Below are 15,627 nucleotides of genomic sequence, written 5' to 3'. Positions count from 1 at the left end.
AAACTATATATTTCTTCATAGAAAAATACTTCAACCGAAATAAATTGATTTTGAAGGAAAACTTCAAACGTACATGAACTACTTGGTTTCTGAAAACAGGGCACACAAAAGGAAAATTATGTATTTTGCTTTGTTTTGTCTTGTTTGTGTAATGTCCCTTCCATTATCATGCCTAATATGATGGAAGAGTACAGCTTAAAGGAATGAACTCAGGGTATCAATTTTTTGTGTGAAACCTATGATTTTTAAAATGTGTCATGAAGCTTTCTTTTCATGAACACAATTTGCAAGTTTTTACATGAATAAGTAGCTTTTATTTTTTCATTTGTGCTTGCAAATTATGACCTAGCATTTCAAGGTTTTTACTACCTTGGGTTCTATCACCAGGAACGACTTTTCATGAGGTCTAAACATACTCAGCTTCATTCCAAATCTCTGTCCCGATTGTATTACATGTCCTGACACAGAGAAGTGAAGATGGTCTATGCTGCAGTATCCCGAACAAAGAGTATGACATACAAATGCTTCATAAATATTTCTTGAAAGAATGATAAAATGGGTGTCTGCTTAAGAAAGTTATTGTAGATATTAAACAGGCTGCACAAAGATGGGAGGGAAAGTCTTCAAAACACTGGCATTAACGCATGTTGAAATATACAAGTGAAAAGATCTATTTAAAATTCAAGGAGCACTGAGCTCTACCGCATATTTGAAACTTGGAGTGGAGGCAGAAAGATAAGGCTGAAGAGACAGCATCAGAATGCTCCTTTATGGAATATCAGGGGTGGGGTCTGAAGGCAAGAAGCAGGCGGAGGAGGTATACAGGTGCAGCCAGCAATGAAAAAAGCCAAGAGGGACATATACAGCACAACAGAGAACAGTGCAAGACGCAGGAGAGGACACTGAAAGCTCTAAATATTCCAAGGCAGAACCAGAACGAGCCTGGGAGTCAAGGCAAGACTTCAGAGCAGAAATGAAGATGGTGTAGGGATAAGAACAGTCCAGGAGAGACTGAGGAATGCTCCATGCAAATGACAGAGCTAGCATGCAGATTTCCTAACACACCCCTAGGGGTCATGAAGCCAATAAAGAGCAGCCATCAAGCGTTAGATCGTGAACTATCCTGTGGCCAGGCTATGGAATTTGCACTTTATTTGCAAGGCTATGGGGAGCTCTGGAAGGATTTTTGGCTAGGGAGTGACATGATTAGTTCTGTGCTGTATAAAGGTCACTCTGGCAGCTGTGCGGAGCCTGTAATTGAGAAGGGTAATAAACCTGGAGAACAGAATTTAGGCTTTCCTGGAGTAATTAAATGAAACCTTCTTTAATGAACATGAACACTATTACCCAACATCCAGATCAATACATAAAACTTAATCAATGAAAGCACAAGAATTTCTGCTACAGAAGTCAAATCAACAGGCCTGTTAATGTCAGCAATTTTATTGTGTATTTAAAACCAGTAATGCATAGAATAAACTTGTCCTCTGTCTTCCCCTAACTCCAGCTCTGATTTATATGTGGCTTCAGATTGGATACAGAATTAACATTATGAAAGGCAATTTAAGTACTTGTAAGGAGTTTATTCCACAGATGTTCAAGCCACTTATATTACACATACATCTTCATCCTACACTTAAATTATTCAGGACTTCAAAGTGGCAAGGATTCCAGAACCTCCGTGGCCTGACCATTCCTTCTCAAATCTTACCGAGGTCTTTCTTTTATTAACAGAAACATGGCATTCATTCCCTTTTACACATTATTTCAGTACTCATGCTAGGTTCAAAAAACACTACATTTTGAAAGGAATCTGCTGCGCTTTTTTGAAAGAAGAGAAATACTTAATTGCCTTCCAAGTAATACCTGCATTTCCACAGTCCTTTAGTTGTCTGCCTGTTTAAATATGTCAGCACCAATTCTGTCACTATGCATACTGTTAACAGAGGGAAGACTAAATTGGGTGATGAAGGTGCTTATTTCTGGTTTCTGTGGCTGACAATAACGTTTCCTTAAGAAATTTTGCAGAAGACAAGCAAGAGTCCATACTGATCTCAACAAATCTTAACTAGAAGTTGATGATATTCACCTCTCCTTTAAACATTTAAGGAAATGTGACATTGTGACATGTCCCACATGGACAAGAAACTGGTATAACCCAGTATTCTTGGACTGTCCTATGTGAAAACAGGAATGTTGATCCTACTGCCCAAGGTTAATATTTTACTCTTTTGTTTACGATTTTTCTTTAATTATTTTTTGTTAATGAACAAAAGAGTAACAACGTTAGCCTCACTCAGGAAACTGGCTCAGCTTTTCTTAGGCTTGACCGATCTGCTAACACAATAAAGCTAGGCTGAAAGCGCAGGAAGTGAATCTAGAATTACAGACGGAGATGGATCATTATACGTGAATGCAGTGATTTTCCCTCATTTTTATTGTATTCAAACATTAGCAACCTTTATGTGTGCTGTGAAAAGGAGGATGGACGTCATGTTCAAAGCAAAGAATTAGAACTGCGACCACACCGTTCCTGTGGAATCAATATGAGGACTCGTTACATGAATTATTTAAGATATAGTTGAATCCTTGGCCGAATGTGGTGTGAAACAAGGCCACAGGTTGCTAATCCGTACTGCCTCTGGCAGAAAAAGCGGTAATTGTCCACTTTGAAAAATTTCTTAAAAGGTTCACATTTATGCAACTTGATTCACTTTTCAGCAGAAATCTGGAGTAAATTGAAACTATCTTGTCTTAAAATCCAATTTGATCAGTAGTGCTTCCTTTGCCCCAAAAGAGCTTTCAATATATTGTTCCATCCAGTGGTAAAAGTGATGGCAGGATAATAGAACAATTGAAACTTAGTGAAAAACGATAAGCAACTTCTCTGTACAACGGAATATTTTGTTTCCAACGTGTCCTTTCAATTTAATGGTTAAAAATGGATGAAGAAAGAATTTAATAAACACTTAAAAGTAAAGGTGTGTCATTTTAGGCAAGTAAGCTGAGTTCATTAATAATAAAGTCAAAAAAAATACTCATCCATTTTGCTTTTGGATATAAATAAGGCCATGCTATTTTATTTTATTTTATTATATATTTATTACTATTTTATTTTGGAATGCAAAATTTCAAGTTGTGAAATCACTCATATGAAAAATTGTGGAAGCCCATTAATCTTCTTTAGTCTCTCTTCTCACCTTATTTTTGTCTTCTAAACCTTATCTCTTTGTATGTTAAACACAGTGGACACTGTTGTGCATTGAATCTGCAGAAGCAGGGACTAATCTACCACTTATGCAAACATATATGCCTGATGCAGCCTGTAGTAGAGCAGGATAAACACATTTCCATTTCTGCCACTCGGCATATTTCCCTGAGGGACAAGTGGAAAGCTATGCTGGTCTTCGATAGACCTGGATTCTATTTCAGATGCAAAACAGTAAGAAATACTCTCCTGAGATTTGTTTATTTCACTACTGTGCCAAATTCTAAAAGGGAAATGGCACTTTATATCTTGATATTCATCCCTTACAGACATCACAGGAATTTATTTTTCAGGGGCAAACATCCTAGCGGTGGGAAGTCATTGTGTCTAGATACCAATGCCGTTAAAATGACATTTATCTAGTAGATTACAACCCCAAACTCAGGCTTCCTATTTCCTCTCTAGAATTTTTTGCAGTTATGTGTATATGTGTACATAAGATTATTTTTATTACAGGTTATTACAAGATACTGAATATAGTTTCCTATGCTTACATCCATTCTCAAATTCTTCCAAAAGATTGAAGACGATGGAACACTCCCAAATTTATTCTGTGAAGCCACCATCACCCTGATACCAAAACCAGAGAAAGACTCTACAAAAAAAAATTAAGGCCAATATCTTTGATAAATACAGATGAAAAAATTCCTTAGCAAAATATTAGCAGATCGAAGCCAATAATGCATAAAAAGGATCACATACCATGATCAAGTCAGATTTCATTCTAGAGTTGCAAGGATGGTTCAACATATGCAAATTAATCAATGTGATACACTACGTCAGCAAAGGAAAGACAAAAACCACAAAACCATCTTATCAATTGACACAGAAAAAGAATGTGATAAAATTCAACTTCTGTTTATGATAAAAAAAACTCTCACCAAAGTGGGCACAGAGGGAACATATCTCAACATAATAAAAGCCATTTACAGTAAACCCACAGCCAACATAATACTCAATGATGAAAAGCCGAAAGGCTCCCTGCTAAATTCAGGGCAGAGGCAAGGATTCCCACTCTTACCACTTTCCTCTAACATAGTATTGGAGGTCCCAGGCACAACCATAGTAGGAAAAAACCCAAACCAACTAAACCAGGCACAATCAAAAAAGAAATAAAAGTTATCCAATTTGGAAGAGAAGTGGTAAACTGTCACTGTTTGCAGATAACATGATATTTTATATAGATAACTCATTGTTTCTTCTATTCACAATAACTATAGGGTCTAGGAAAGTAGAATGAGTCTTTGAGGAGTGTTTAGGGGGCTTCTATGGTAGATACAAGGCAGAAAAAGCTAAAGACTGAAATAACAGATGTGCATAAAAGGCTCAGTTCTGAATTCTGCCAAGTCTACTAAGTTAGAGCTCGTGTGTGTTCATTCACTCTGTCAATCTCTGTCTTTTTATTGATGCGTTTAGATGATTTGCATTTAAGGTAATTATTAATATGTTGGTGTTTAAGTCCACCCTTTCATTATTTTTCTTCTGTTTCATTCCTTGGTTATCTTTTCCCTGTTCTTTAACTTTAGCACTCTCCTCTGCCATGTATGTGATCGTGATTTATTTATAGAATTTCTGAGTATATCTCTGTGTATGGTTTTGTATACTTTCCCAGAGTACCTCATCATATATATTACATGCGGTCTACTGATGTCAACAAGTTACCATTTCAAGTGAAGTGTGCAAATGACACTTCCATTTAGGTCCCTGTATCTCCTCCACTTTTAAATACTGTTGTTTTGAGTATCAAATGATATTTCTGCTATTGTTTTAATCATGAAATAAAATCTATAAAATTTATGAGGAAAAAGAACTGTCTACTGTATATGCAGATATCTCTTTTTCCAACGTTTATTCTTTCTGCCCGATGCTACAAGTTTCTTTCTCTCATCATTTCCTGTTTGCTTGAAGAACTTTCTTCAGCCAATGTTTAAGGATAGTTCTGCTAGTGATAGACCTTTTTACTTTCCTTTGGCTAAGAATGTCTTTACTTCTTCATTTTTCAAAGATGGCTTTAGCTGATACAGGATCCACTTTCTTGTAGAGCTTGAGGAACACTGTCTAACGTCCTTTTGGACTCCATGGTTTCAGATGAGAAATCCACAGTGATCTTAACTGGTGTCAGCCTATAAGTGACACATTGTTTCTCTTTATCTGCTTTCAAGAATTTGTCCTTTTCTTTAGTATTCAGAATTGTAATTATGATGTGTCTTGTCATGGATTTCTTTGGGTTTATCCTCTTTAGGATTCGCTCAGCAGCTTAAATCTGTAGACTTTTGTCTTTTGCCAAATCTGAGAAGTTTTAAGCCATTACTTCTTCCAATATTCTTTTAGCCTCATTCTCTTTCTTCTCTCCTCTGGGACTCTAATAATATAAATGTTAGATCTTTTGTTGATCCACGGGTCCCTGAAGCTCTGTTTTTTGTTTGTTTGTTTTTTAAATTTGTGTTAGTGTATTTTTTTAGTTCCATAATTTCCATGTGCTTCTTTTGTGTATTTCTTTGTCCAGATGTTCTATTTTTTTCTCATGTGTTTCAAGACAATTTGTAATCAATGGCTCAAAAATTTCTATGAGGGCTTCTTTAAAATTCTTGTCAGATAATTCCATTATATGAGTCATCTCAGCGCTTGCATGAATGTCTTAGTTCAAACAAGTTGTGATGTTCTTGGTTCTTGGCAAAATGAGTGATTATCTATGCATACTGGACTTTTTTTCCCCCTACTATGTTAGAGAAGACTCTAGTTCCTGTTTAATTCTTTCACTTTAAGAGGAGGCCACCCTTCTTAAGTTTATCAAACAGGTCTTACCATACTTTTGTGTGTGGTGTTTCCACTGAGAGATTAATTTTCAGTCTTTGCGGTATTATTTTGGTGTCCCTGGTACCTGATGCTGCTGGGGCTCCCACTGATCTCTGCTGGTGCTGCCTACAGGGGTAGATGGGGTTCCCACAGGCTGGGCCACCAGGCGTTTCTTGGTAGCATTAGGTAATCTTATGGTAACCTCAGGGACTAAGAGACAGCGCAGGCTTGGATGCTCATTTTGGTGAGTCCATCTTGCTGGTTCTTCTTACTCCAGCTGTCTCCATGTATGAGAGACAAGCCTCAGGCCCATGGCGACAAAGAGGTTATCCAGGCCAACTCAACTGCCACTGTGGCTGAGTACCTCTTGCTTGCTCCATCTGCCAGCCTCCTTGTCTCTCAGTAGAAAAGGGAATCCTCCAGCCTGGTGAGAAAAGGAGAGCTTCCTTCGTTATTTCTTTCAGGCAGGTCTCCCTATTGATCCGCTATTCAGGTGATGTCAGCTCGCCTAAATAAATATAGGCAGAGAGACTTCTGTTTCTAAAAGGGGAAAAATAAGCCAACCTGAGTTGACCTTCGTTCCTATATTGGCGATCAGTAAACACCAGATCAGGGTATCTGTCTTCTTTTGGGTAGGGGTTTATAAGGCACCCTGCTACTCTGTTACTTCTCCAGTCCTGGCGTCCAAAATCAGTTTTCATAATTCTTACCACTTTTCTTCTTTGGTTCACTCTTGCATTATTTCTAGGATTTATATTGTGCTTCTCAGGGAGGAGTGAGAGGAGCAGGAGAAGCAGCTGGAACACAACCTTGTACAGACTGATGTTTAATGAGAGAGAATATATATTATCTATGTGTGTACATATATATATTAGAATAACAAACAAAGGTTTAGGACTAGAAGATACTCTTTCTCATTACACTGAAAACACTAAATATATGATTAGGCAATTTCCTTCTGGAGGCCTCTTATGTAAAATAAAAGATAGCTCTCAGCTTTATACAGCAGATTTTGCTGAACAAAAAAAAAAAATGCTCTATAAAGAATTTCCACATGTCATCTTCATAGAAGCCCAGAAAGATGGATGCATGAATCCAAGTGCCTGCCATTTAAAGAAACACAGAAAACTTCTCTTTCAAAGTTAAGGCACTATTTTAAATTCTTTCTGATGCAATTTTCCATAGTCTAAACTTTCAGATGTTCCCAGGTCTCTCTCCACAGCTTTCCCAAAGACATGCTTAGTTATTGCCATTGTCTGATAATAGTAGGTCCATGTGTCTTTCCTCATCTCAGTGGCAAGGGAAAACTAAACTGCAGTTGAATACACAGCAGTATAAATTTGTCCATTGAGATAAAGAGTCCCTGCTAACTGGGAGGAAAAAAAAAAAACAAAAAACAGGAAGCCACCTTGTGGCCCTAGGGAAGTCTGAGAAAAAAAAGGTGTATGTGAGCCAAATGAAAGGAGACAGAGGATTAGAGGACATCTGTGTCTGTGTCAGGAAGAGATAATGCTGTGCCAAAGCGTGATTCTGCTTAAAATGTTTGTTATTTGCATATCGTGCTTATTAACACTTCAAGTGAAAAATCGCAGTTGCTAACTAAACCAAGATTAGGCTCCAATGATATTTGATAATGGGTCAGAAAATGTAGAGGGTGAATGGGACTTAGATCTTGAGATTTGATATTTAGCTTCTTGCATTCAGCTCCTTCTGCCACCAGCTGGCACGCAGTAGGGAGTTCATTCTATATCCTGAACAAATGAGGGAATAAAATTCAACCAGGCTTCGCTGAATCACCAACCTGCCTGTGACAGGGAGATCGAGAGACAGGTGAGGTTTCTTGAACACCATCTCTAGGTAACCTTGGTAAATGAGAGGGTAAAAGAAGAGGATATAATCCACCTGGGTAGTGACATAAATATTCATCTACCTGAGGCGGTTAATAGAATGCCTCCATCAATGAGATGGTCAAGGTAACCTTGGACTTTATTCCAGTTCAGCAGTTTCTGGCTCTTCAGCAAAACAGAAGATGAGGCAGGGCTCGCACTTAAGAACGCTGAGCCAGCCATTCTGTGGTGCTCATCCTGAAATCTCGCCTGAGAACCACCACCTGTCTGTGTCAGACAGGCACCGGAAGCTTGTTTCAGGTCTGCCTCCCTTGTTAAGCATCTGCATTCGATGTTTTCCTCAAAATCATGGCAGGATGCTGCTGTGATAAAGTGTGATATGGGCACCATGACCTTCTAACAACAACTGGTCTGGATTACTCTTTGTAAAATGGTCCCCGGGGCCGGTGTCAACATTCATGTCACTCTTGCAATATTTCTTGATATTCCTGTGATGGGAAGTGACTTCCCTGGAGCCAATATTTCTGTGACGTTCCCAAGTTCTTCTGGGTCCCTCAGGGATATGAGCCATAAAGCTGAGACACCAGGGCACTAGGGCTGCAGCCCACTGGCCAGCAGCCGGAGGCTGTGCACGCTGCCAGCGAGCATCCTCAAGCCAGCTGGCAGGTGGAGATGTGGGGACAGATGCATTTTATAAATGGACATCTGTGAAAAGGCTGCACTCCAGGCCTCCCAGGCTGGCATGGAATCAAAGCGACCATCCTTCTTCCTCCATGATGGCAAGCACAGCGTAACCAAAGATGTGATAGCCGCTTGGCAGAGGAAAGGCAGAATACAGCAAAGGCAGAGATCTTAAATGCACTGAAGTTGCCATCTCTTAATCCTATCAGTTGAACAGGAAAATAATCCTATTAGGATCTTGATTTTCTTTTTCCCCTTTCCTTCATCTCAACAGGATTAAAGCAATGGTGAACTGCAGGAAAAAAAATCACTTTTGTTGTTTTGTGTGGCTCCCCATAGAGCAAATATCATTTGCTTGTATTTACATACACTGCATGTGTGTATGTATAGGCATATGTGTTTGTGTATATAAATAAACATATGCATAGGGACATATATATGGACACATGTATACACATACGCACACAAATATATATATACATGTACATGTACGTGTGTGTGTGTGTGTGTATAGAGAGAATATACATTCATACAATTTCATACAGAAAATCTCAGTGTTTAAGCTCTTAAGTTTTAACCATGTCCAGGCAATAACTGGTGAAGAGCTTTGTGGGACGGAAGTCTCAGAAGACTTTCTCCAGGACAGATCAACTGTGGTCCTATGAGAGACTGATCTTAGCAGAGCAAATTGTCCAGAAAGCATGGCCCCAAAGAAAAGCCTTAGTCCAGTGTTTCCACAGACACCAACTATCAGTGCGCTTAGGGCTACACACACACACACACACACACACACACATTCTATGATGAACGAAGAATGCAATGCAGTGGATGAAACAAAGGCATTCTGATCCCCTCTGCAGCTTTTCACAAGGGTTTCTAAAAGCATGTGTGTGTGTGTGTGTGTGTGTGTGTGTGTGTGTTAGTATAAAATAAAAGTCCTTGATGAGGCTATAGAAGGCCATATTCCAACTCATTTATCTGGTCAAGAATATGTCACAGCGCAGCGTACAGGAACGGCTGTCCTGATCAATAGAGGATGGAGTGATTCTTATTATGGCATGAAGTTTAAGAATTAAATGTGTCTGTTGACTCAGTCCTGTAAGAACGTGTGCCTGAGTGCAGATAACAGGAGGATGGAGCAGTGAGCAAAGAGCAGAAGTTGCTCAACTATTCACAGAACCGTGTGACACTGGGGCATAAGGGAGGCTATAAACACTGCTTGGACCGCCGTTGCTAGGTTCTTAGTGCTTCGCTATGGAACACAGGTCCACTTCAGGACAACGAAGCCTCTAGAGAACAGTATCGCCTTAGCACCTAGAAAATGCCTACACAGCAGTGGAATGCCTAGTGAAAGCTGGCAGCCTACAACAGTCCGGTGTCTGTGCCCACCGAAAACCTGGATACCCAGGACAGTGCAGTGGGACCCACGCACAGGTGTTCCTGGTAGACCTCTTGGTCCTCAGCAGGAGTCTTGGTGCGTTAAAGGAGGACAGCAACGGCAGCTGACCTTTGTGATGGTGCCTAGGAACACAGGATACCTAGTCTGGTAAACCAGCGCCCTGCAGAGCAGTGAGAAATCTTTCCCTTGACCTCTGTAAAGGGGAACCTTCCTGGCTGAGGTGAGTGATACTTAGTGGATGTCATGTTATCTACCTGCAGGGTCAAGGAGCATAGAAGGGAGTCCTGCCTATCAAAAAACAGCCCATCTGGAAGCAGCAGCAATGGTCCACAGTAGATGTTGCAAGCTGCAGCCAGCAGAGCTGGTCTCATCTAAGTAGATAAAGACTTTCATTTGTGGTAGGATAGAAGTTGCCTCCTGTGTGCCCTCTGAACTATTTTTGGCTGCCAGTGGGATGGAGTCTAACTCGGCAAATAGCTCTATAATTTTATGCATCAAACTCTAAGAACTAATTTTTCTCCAGTGGAATTTTATTTCTTACCATGTAACCTTAATAACACAACTTAATATGGAAATTTTTAGTATGACAAAAGGTTATAAACTGTATCTGAGATATTATTACAGGAAATGGATTAATATAGAATTCTGAAAAGTGAAAAGTCATTGTAGACAAATGTAGATTGATATAATTCCATCTGAAAGATGATCATTTATTATACATATAAAGAGGAATGTTCCTTCAGAGAAATAATATTGGACCATAGCATAGCATATGAAAGCTTTCTTATTTTAAAAAATATGTGCAGATTTTCAAGAGCTTCACTGTTTGGCTACACTGGAATATATCTGGAACAAGAAAGTAGGCTTGTATTCATGCATTCAAAAAAGATGTCAGATGTTAATTTAGAGCTTACTATATCTGAAGCTATCTGCTTATCCCTGGGGAGAAAAAGTCGAACAGTACACAGTTTATGCATGGCAGGACCTCAGAGAATAGCAGAGCTGTCAAATGGGGAGGGGGGCCTAAACAAGCCGGTGTGATGTGTTCTGATAGGTCCCATGCTGGATGTATGTACAGATCACTCTCAGGACGCAGAGGAAGAAAATGCTCATCTTACCAAGGGTACTAGGAAAGATTGCAGAGAAAGGTGACATTAATGCCGAGTCCTGAAGGGTAATTAGAAATCTTGCCAGCAGAGAATGTGACTGTAAAGCAGACCAAGCAGTGGGAACGTCGCATAATGGGCATAATTTGTCAAAGGGCACAAGACACTCAGGGAATCCTAAAGAGATAAATATGGCCGGAACGCAGGCTATGTCCAAAGGGGACCGAGGGAGGGGGAGTGGACGTTCACTACAGTAAATGAGAAGTAGGGTAAAGGTAAAATTATATTTATGTGTAAGCAGGTAAACTGATGAAAGGATTCCTGTAAGTCATCAGGTCAGAAATGATCAAGGGCTGAAGCATGATAGTGGAGATGTGCGAAGGACCCAGTCTATGCAGATAGTATGGCGGATTGATGGCTGAGGGACAGTGAAGAGGGAATTATAATGACACCCAAGGTTTAGCTGGAGCCCTAGAATAACTCCCTTAACAAGCGTAAGTTGTAAGGAAGAACACATTTGAAAGAAAAATGTTTAAGTTCAGTTTTGGACGTGACAAGTTTGATATTTCCTGATTCACTGCCCTTGGCTGTACTGTCAATGAATAACGGGTTCCTATGAAAAGTTACAATGCGATCCAGCAACCCTACTCCTGGGCATATTATCAGGAGCAAAGTAATTCCAAAAGGCACACACACCTGAATGTTCATGGCTTTGGTTTGCTTCCTATAAATACATGCTTATCCCCCAAGGGGTGTGTTATAGTCACTGTGGACACGCTACTGAGTATGCGGATTTCTCTGTTTTCTGTCTTACCAAAAAAACTGGTCTGTGTGCCCTTCCATACTGACTTTGTGTAGCTGAGAGCCTTTGTGTCCTGGTGCAGTGGTCTGAAGAATTTCTGCCCCTAGAAAGCCCAGTTGTGTAAGAGCGGCTTGAGCTCTTTTTTGTAAAATAACCTACACCTGTTATTTCCATGCTATCTAATAAACCACAGATTCAGACCATTAAAAAAAACAACCAAGACATGGAACCAAACTAAATGTCCCTTGACAAATGAATGGATAAAAAAGAGTTGGTACATGTACACAATGGAATACCACTCAATCACGAAAAAGAATGAAATAATGCCATTTGCAACAACATGGATGGACCTGGAGATCATCATTTTAAGTGAAGTCAAACAGAGAAAAACAGACATCATACAATATCACTTATATGTGGAACTTAAAAAAATGATACAAATAAACATATTTACAAAATGGAAACAGACTCACAGACATAGAAGAAAAACTTATGATTACCAACAGGGAAGGGTGGGGAAGGGATAAATTAGGAGTTTGAGATTAGCAAATACACACTACTATACATAAAACAGGTAAACAATAGGGACCTACTGTATAGCACAGGGAACTATATTTAATATCTTGTAATAACCTATGATGGAAAATAATATAATATATATAATCACTTTGCAGTACACCTGAAACTAACAACATTGTAAATCAACTATACTTCAATCAAATAATGTGTTCAAATAGGAAACTGGAATCTGTAATTCAGGAGGATCGTGACCACCTCAGAAGCAGATTCTGAAATTATTCAAACGCGTAGATACACACAGTCACTGAAGACAGGGAGAGATGGGATTGTCCTGGGGGAGCTGGGGAGTGCAGATGAGTGCTGTTGCAGCAAGTCTGATTCCTCCTCCTGCTTGTTAAAGCTGCCTCCTTCCCAGTTTTATTTGGACAACCCCGTGCTCCTCTGTGTCTCCTTGTGTTTGCCAGTGCAGTGATGGGTTTAGAAATTAGCATGTGATAAATTTCCACTCAATGACAATGAAGAACCTGTGCATGTCTGGGCAAGACAGGAAGGATCAGTGCTGGTCATGGGAAAGTGTTTCTTTGCTAAAAGAGACAGAAAGGAAGAGACGAAAGCTAAATAAGACATGTTCAATTCTTCCCAAGAAACAAGTTGCATGAGTTTATTTCAAGAAAATGATCTAATTAGTAGTTTCACCATTTTTTAAAAGTTAAATGATCATGTGTGTATGTGCTGTGAGTATTTATGTAAGGGGCAGAGATGAGTGTCCAGTATCTCATACATGTCCTCAGAAAATAATGCTGAGAGGAACCAAGGTTGGACTTTTACAGGATGAGGAGAAGGAGGAGATGACAGCTCAGTCATCAGTTTTCATTTTTAACTGCTGGAAAACTTGTGGTTGAAATGTTTGGACGTTTGGCCTATATTCCAGTTTTTTATGCCTCCTGCTCGGTGTCTCTGACACCTGACGCCATCCTGATAAGTGACAGAATAGTCCCTTCAGGAACTTGAAAAAAATTATTCATTTAATTTTGGCAAGATTTGTGGTTTATCAAAGTTCGGATGCAGTGAGGGGGAGTTTCGAAAGTAAAGCAGGTGGAGGAGAGATTTTTTTAAAAAAGGAAACATAGCAAATATTGAGGGCCATGGAATCTGGAGACCCTTTATCATGTCTGTTTTTTATACTTTCCAGTTTGATACCAAATCTCTTCTGTGACACTTCTGTGCCACACTGCTCGGACACTAGTCCTTGGCTTCTGGAATCTGCAATGTGAATAGAGAAGCAGCAAATACCTGCCTGAGAGAGAAGGCTCAGGCTTTATGGAGGGGAGGACATAGGATTTGCAGCACAGAGCGAAGCAGCAGTTCGTCAGTTAGATTAAGTGGAAGCACAGACCATCTACCAGCATGGTACCTTGGAGAAGAAGTCCTGAAATCACAAGCAAAAAGGACATCGAGTTGAACAACAGAATATGAGGTCAGAAATATCACTGGGAATCACTGAAATAAAGCGTGACAGAAATGAAGACCAGAGGCGTGCTTGGGAATTAATCATTTTCTGATCACAGTCAGGTTTAATATGTGACTTAAAATCCATTGCCCTAGGCAGGTAGTGGAGTCAATCAAAAAATGAGAAAAGATCGATGCTTAGGGGTAATTTGAAAACCAGGGGCAAAGCTGAGCTAGAGATATTGGAGAGAAGAGAAACAGCACATGGCAGAAAGCTTCAGTGGGAAGTTTACTCACAGAGACCCTTCTGAAGCATGCAAAGCAGCTTAATGTTGTGAGAAAGCACATGGATTCTTGTGCTGTGAATAGATTCTGGAGCCAGAGTGGCTGGGTTCCAGTATTAGCATTGGCATTTACTAGCTGGATAAAATTAGGGCAGTTAGCTAAGTATAGGAAAATTACATGCCTATTTCATAAAGATGTTATGAAGGTTCACTGATGTAATATACTTAAAATTCTTACAATACCATATTAAAATATTAATACTGGCAATTAATTCTTGTCTCTTACTAATTTATCAAATCACTGAGATCAGTGATTCTCAAAGTGTAATTCCCAGACCAGGAGTATCAGCGCCTCCTGAGAACTGCTGGAAATGAGATAGAATAGCTGGGCCCTATTCAGAGCTATGGAATCAGGCCCTGCAGGGTGAACGAGGGCAGCAATTTGAGTTTTAACGTTCTCTCTTGGTGACTCAGTAAACTCCCAGCTTGAGGCCCACTGTCTTAGAGCACCTTAAGGTTATAACAGGGCTTATGTCTAGGGAAAAGTATAATTATTTTTTAAGCAGCTTTTAAGCAGGAGTGTGACAAGACTAATGATGTGGTATTATTGCTACAATACTGGCCATATGGAAATATATACAAAGATGTATGTCTTTCACTAAGTGTCTAGTGATTTGCGGTTTTCAATTAAGCAATGCCTGCTACAGGTAACTTCTTTTTAAAATGCAAATGTTCCAGGAGAAAACAACGTTGTTAGGCAAACTGTAAGTCAAATCCAACTTAACAAGAATATTATTACAGAACAATTTCTCATAATAACTTTAAGATTTACACAGGGGGAGTATTGTTACTGCCCCTATTTTTACAATGAGAAAACTAGAGAAAAATTTTAAATGATTTGACTAGAATTATTTCCATGTCATCAGACTCTAAATCTCATGTTTATTTTATTATCATTTATTCAATAAAATAATACAGCACTTATGAGATATAGCTACGATTTGTTCTTAATAATTATTAATACATTTTCTACTACCCCTCTACATTCTTCCTTGGGTATTACTTGGGTAAACAGTTTTCCCTCCTTACAAGAGAACAATGGGTTCTGGGGGTGGAATATAAGAAATCTGGGTTCAATGAATTAAACACATTAATTATGTACTTTGTACAAGACAATGAGTATAGAAAGAATACTGGACTTAGTGTTTCCCTCAAAGAACTTACATGTTAATTCAGGATGTTACAGTATAACGGTAAATAAGGCAGGGAACTGAGAAGAAAGTGTTACTGGAGGTGATGGCTACTACTCACTGTATTATCTTCCCTTATTGTTTCCACAGACAATGTTTACATAATGTCTACCACTTACTGTTACGGTTCATGGGCATTAAACTGACCACTGGACCTGGGATATTTGGTTGGCATACCAAGAACATGTGACTATAGATAAAATATCTCCTTATTCCCCTCTGAGTT

Source organism: Vicugna pacos, chromosome 4 (assembly GCF_048564905.1).
Source record: "Vicugna pacos chromosome 4, VicPac4, whole genome shotgun sequence".
Lineage (NCBI taxonomy): Eukaryota > Metazoa > Chordata > Mammalia > Artiodactyla > Camelidae > Vicugna > Vicugna pacos.
This window is presented reverse-complemented; position numbering follows the sequence as displayed.